The sequence below is a fragment of the Mus caroli genome, chromosome 11 (assembly GCF_900094665.2).
Source record: "Mus caroli chromosome 11, CAROLI_EIJ_v1.1, whole genome shotgun sequence".
In the NCBI taxonomy this organism is placed as follows: domain Eukaryota; kingdom Metazoa; phylum Chordata; class Mammalia; order Rodentia; family Muridae; genus Mus; species Mus caroli.
In genome coordinates, this window is record NC_034580.1 from 112,562,449 (window position 1) to 112,568,019 (window position 5,571).

The following is a 5,571-nucleotide window of genomic DNA, read 5'->3' on the forward strand; positions in this document are numbered from 1 at the left end:
TGCGGGCTCCCTCACAAGGACCGAGGACTTGATGGATTAAGGCTCTTGTACCTTGTGTACTTGCAGAAGAGTATATTCAAATAATGGAAGGAAACCCCTTAGCTTGGATTTGGGGTTAAAGGTGGAGGGTTCAGGTAGGGAGCCTGCCGGCCGTGGGGTGCACTGAGGGGCTTAGGTTGTCCTCTGTTTATTTGGTGACTACCCATTGAGATGGAGGACGTCACGCAGGGGGCCCGCGGTGATGGTTGTTACCCCTCTGTTTGGCAACACGCAGAAAAGCCAGGCCTCTCCATGCGCTGCTCAGACTTGGCCTGAGAGGCAGAGAGACTGGGAGGGATGGAGCATCAGCATCGCCAGGGGCTGGGGAAGCTGGCCTGCTCTTTGGAAGCAGAGCCCTTTTTGTCTGTGAGCCATCGGTGGTGTGTTCTTCAGTATAGTCTGGGAGAGTGGACCTCGGCTCCCCAAGCTTCAATCTGGTCTGATAGCTGAGAAAATTGAGGTTCACGGATTGGTATCTGCCCAGTGTCAGGCCCTGGGTGTGTGGATAAGAGAGTACTTTCTTCAGTCTTCGCCCCAGTCTTGTGTGGACCAGGATTCCCTGGAGTGTAGCCAATCAAATCAATCCTGCCCTTTGTTCCAGAGCTGAAAGTGTTGTCGTGCTAATGGCCACAGCTAAGACTTTGTGGTTTCACGTTTCGTTTTATTTTCCATGTCCATACACTTGTTGATGTGCAGGCACACGTAATTTGTAGAAGATCCCGTTCTCTCCTTCTACCAAGTTTGTCCCAGGAATTGAACTCCGGACCTTGGCCATTTTGATGGCCCCTGATTTCAAGTTTTTCCTTTCAATCTTTGTGCTCTTCCTTTGTCAAAATTGCTGTTACTTAACCCTGTACAGTTCCTTCCCTTCCTGGGGGATGCTCTCTCTCTCCTCCTCCTCCTTGGGAGTTTCCCCCCATCCATGTTAATGATGTAGATCTACGTTGTTGGTTTTTTTTTTTTTTTCAGTGTCCCATGGCAACACTTCCTGAACCAAAGCATCCTCACTCCTCCCATCCAGTCTGTCCTGACACCTCAGGTTTCTCAGGAGCTTTCTCTCTCCGGGTCATAATCTGTGCTACTGTCTCAGCAGCAGCACAAATCCGCTTGTGGGCTTGGCTTTCCACCCAACCAAAGTCCTACACAGATCCATGCTTGGATCTGCGCCCCAGCACTCCCTGCCCCCATGTGCCCACTCATTCCAAAGCAGAACGGAACCACTAGAAACCCAGCTCTGCTCACTTCTTGCCAGCCATTGCCCAAGTCTTGGTTGGCTTCTGCTCCTGTTCTTCTTCCTAGTGACTCTGGAACATCCCGCCAAGTTCTCTCTTGTCTCTGCCATTCTTTCACCAGGAGTGAGCATCGGGCTGGGGATTTAGCTCAGTTGGTAGCATGCATGCCTCGAACTCATGAAGCTCTATGTCAACCCCCAGCACCACTTAAGTCAGTTATGGTAGCATACATCTGTACAGGGAAAGGCAAGAGGATTAGAAATTCAAGGTCATCCTTGCCTACTTAAGAGAGTTGAGGCCAGCCTGGGATACGTGAGACTCCACCCAGTGGTTACTGTTAACTGTCAATGGAATCAGTCTGGAGCGGAGCTTGCCTAGATCCAGGTCGGCTTTTTTTTCTTTTTCTTTTCTTTCATTTTTGAGGCAAGGGCTACACAGGTAGCCCTGGCTTGCCTGGTACTTGCTCTGTAGCCCGGCCTGACCTCGACTTGGTCCACATGAGTTCATGTCTCAGATTAGCTGCTTCAGGTTCCTTGGCTCCCTTCAGTCCTGTTCTGCAACCTGGATTGGAAGCAAGGTTTTTTCCTTGACCTTATTCAGGGTACTTTATCATAGCAAAGACACTCAGACACCCTGTGTCAAGCAGCAGTCAAATAAACACCAAAAAGCCCGGGCACAGTGGCACACACCTTTAATCTCAGTGCTGGAAGGCAGAGACCTGCAGATCTCTGAGAGCTAGAGGCCAGTCTGGTCTACATAGTGAGTTCCAAGACAGCCAGGGCTACATAGTGAGACCCTGTCTCAGAAATGAAAGCGCAAGCCTGTTTTAACTTGCATGCCCCTCCCTACTGAGATGTTTCCCTCTGGTCAGGTGACAGGTTAGCCAGGCACAGGTTCAAGACTCAGGTCAAGAAGACAAGACTCCTGGATGAGAGTGTCATTTACAAAGTAGGCAGCATTGGCCTCCTCATGCTGGGTCTCTTATCCTGCAAGCCCAAAGGGTTAAGGCAGAGAGGTGAAGGAGCCTGCAGCACAGCCCAAGAACTCTGCACAGAGGGACAGGTGATACTGAATGACCTGCCAGCTGAGAGCACACGTGCATTTGCTGGACAGAGAGAACCTTATTACCCTCCCCTCAACGGGCCAAAACTGTGCCCCTGCTCCAGAGGAAGGCGCCATCTTCATCCTCCTAGGTTGTTTACTGACTAGGCACTTTGGAACAAAAGGGTGGATGTGTCTGTCCTCAGAGGTGTGACTAATGGTTAAGAACTGTCTTCCCACTGGTTCCTGCTCACATCTGTGGCCCGTGTTCCTCCAGGTTCTGAAATCCAGCCTCCTACTCCCACCCCTGCCCCTGCTTCCTGTCCTCCCAAGATTCAGGTTTCGCTTTAGCAGCCGCTCCCACAACCCCTGTGGAGTCCTGACCTCAGTTCATAAAGGGCAGGGCCACTGAGCTGGTTCAGTGGGTAAAGGTGTTGAGTCTCAAGACCCTAGTTCAAATCCTGTGACGCACAGAGTGGAAGGAGAGAACCAACTCCCAGCCACCCCACAGTCTAAGTCATGGCACTGTATAGATGTACACACATGTACACATACACTAAATGTGATGATAACAACAGCAACATCCTCAAGCGATGTCTCGTCCTCAGAAGCTAAAAGGCAGTCAGGACACTTCGGCTGGCTCTTCTTAGCAACCCTGTTTCTTCCCAGTCTGTTCCGTGTTCTCTTGTCTCCGAAGCTGTCTTCCATGGCCGCAGTGTCACCGTGGCTGAGCCACTGTTACCAGTGGGTCCGGTGTTCTCTGGGTGTCATCCAGACACACCTGCTTGTGAATTCAGCTCTGAGATCCTCACAGTCTGCCTGGAATGCTCTCCTCTTTTGATGTTGCCAGCCAGCGCTTTGTTGGCCACGGAGTCTGCCTGTCTCTATCTCTGTCCTGCCAGCTGCACATCTGCTTAGCTTCAAAGGGGCGCTCTGAAGACCTGTGGCTGCTGTGATGGTTTCTGAGACAGGGTCTCTCTGTGTGGCCCTGGCTGTCCTGGAACTCACTCTGTGAACCATGCTGGCTTCAAACTCAAGAAATCTACCGGCCTTTGCCTCCCAGTACTGGGGTTAAAGGTGTGTGCCACTGCACCTCTTAATTACCTTTTTATTTTATGTGTATGGATATTTCCTTGCCTCTATGTTATCTGTGGACCAAATGCATGCCTGGTGCCTGCAGAGGTCAGAAAAGGGTGTCGGATCCCCTGGGACTGGAGTTACGACTGGTGTGAGCTGCAGTGTGCTTTCAGAAAGTCAGACTCAGGTCCTCTGGGAAGGCACCCAGTGCTTTTAGCCACTGAGCCATCTCTCCAGCCCCACTTGAGTGCTTTAGGACCAACCCGGCTTTCCCACAAGCCCTTCTGCCTGCCTTTTACCTCTCAATGGCTGGCACTCTGTCCTCAGTCACTAGCCTGGAGGCACAATTCAAGCTTCTCTTTCCTTCACACGAGTGCAAACAAAGTTGAAGCATTGGAGTCGAGAGTTGAGGCTGAATTTATCTCCCTGTAAGCAAAGAAATGATAGGCAGGCAGGTGTTACGGTTTAGGTTTTCCGTGTTTCTCTTTGTCTGTCTGTCTTTTTCTTTCTTTCTTCTTCTTCTTTTTTTTTTTTTTTTTTTGTTTTTTTTTTTTTTTTTTTTTTACACTGTAGCTGTGAAGATGGTTGTGAGCCATCATGTGATTGATGGGAATTGAATTCAGGACTTCTGCTCTCTCCAGTCGGCCCCACTTGCTCCAGCCCAAAGATTTATTATTATTAAGTGTAGCTGTCTTCAGACGCACCAGAAGAGGGTGTCAGATCTCATTACAGGTAGTTGTGAGCCACCATGTGGTTGCTGGGATTTGAACTCAGGACCTTTGGAAGAGCAGTCAGTGCTCTTAATTACTGAGCCATCTCTCCACACCCCCACCCCCCTCTTTCTGTCTGTGTGTGTCTTTTTGTCTCTTTTTTCTCACAACACAGGGTCTCTCTAGGCCTGGCTGAGTATTGTTTCATTTTTTTTTTGTTTTTAAACTTTGGCCTGTTTATAATTTTAAAAGGTATTTTAATTACAAATTTCAAAAGAAATGGAGAACCCAACGGTGCCATAACCATAGAATGGAATATTATCCAGCCTTAAAGGCAAAGTCTGGGACCAGAGAGACAGCTCCGAGGCTAAGAGCGTGTTCCAGTCCCAGCACTTACGTTGGGTGGCTCCAAAGGGTCTGTTACTCCAGCTCTGGATCTGACACACTCGTATGCACATACCCACACAGAGATGCACATACTTAAAAATACCACCCCATCCCCTTCTTTTTGTGTTTTTTTTTTCAAGACAGAGTTTCTCTGTGTATCCCTGGCTGTCCTAGAACTCACTCTGTAGACCAGGATGGCTTTGAACACAGTTCTGCCTGCCTCTGTCTCCCCAGTGCTGGAATTAAAGGTGTGTGCCAGCTTAAAAATAAATCTTGAAGAAGAAGAAGAAGAAGAAAAAAAAATGGGTGCTGGAGAAATGGCTCAACCCTTGCTGCTCTTGCAGAGGACCTGAGTTCGATTCCCAGCACCCACATGGCAGCTAACAACTGTTTATAACTCCAGTTCCAGGGGATCCAATGCCCTCTTGTGGCCCCCCTGGGCACTCCATGCATTTGGTACACAGATATATGCAAACAAAACACTGATACATATAAAGCAAAAATAAAGCCTCAAAATATAAAAATAAATACAATGTGTGAAAGAGAGAAAGAGAATTGGCCTGCATGTACACCTGTGTACCATGTATGTACTGGTTGGGGTCTGAAGAAGGGGTCAGACTTATGAGCCTGGAGTCACAGATGGTTGTGAGCCACCATGAGGGTCCTGGGAATTGAACTCCGTCCCCTGCAGAAGCAACGAGTGCTCTTAATTCAGCCATCTCCTGTCCTATTAAAGCATTTATATGAAACTTCTGTCCACAAAAGTTCTTAGAAAGCTGTAGCTTTAAATGAACCTTCTGCAAGTCTAGTTGACTGACTAGAACACTGTGATCACAGATAGTTGGAGTGTTGCAAGTCCAGAGCCAAATTATCTTTGACCAATTTCAGTCCCGCCTCATCCCCTCCCCCCCCCCCTTCCTGGAACTGGTTTTGAACTGCTCGAGGCTGGACCTAAGGTCTTAGTGACCCTTAAGTAAGTCTTCTGGAATGTACAAACAAAGTGTGCGCTTCCCACTCAGCTAGGAACGCCACAGCAGGAGGTGCCTGTTTCCCGTTGCAGCTCACCTGCTGTTTCCACCCAGGCA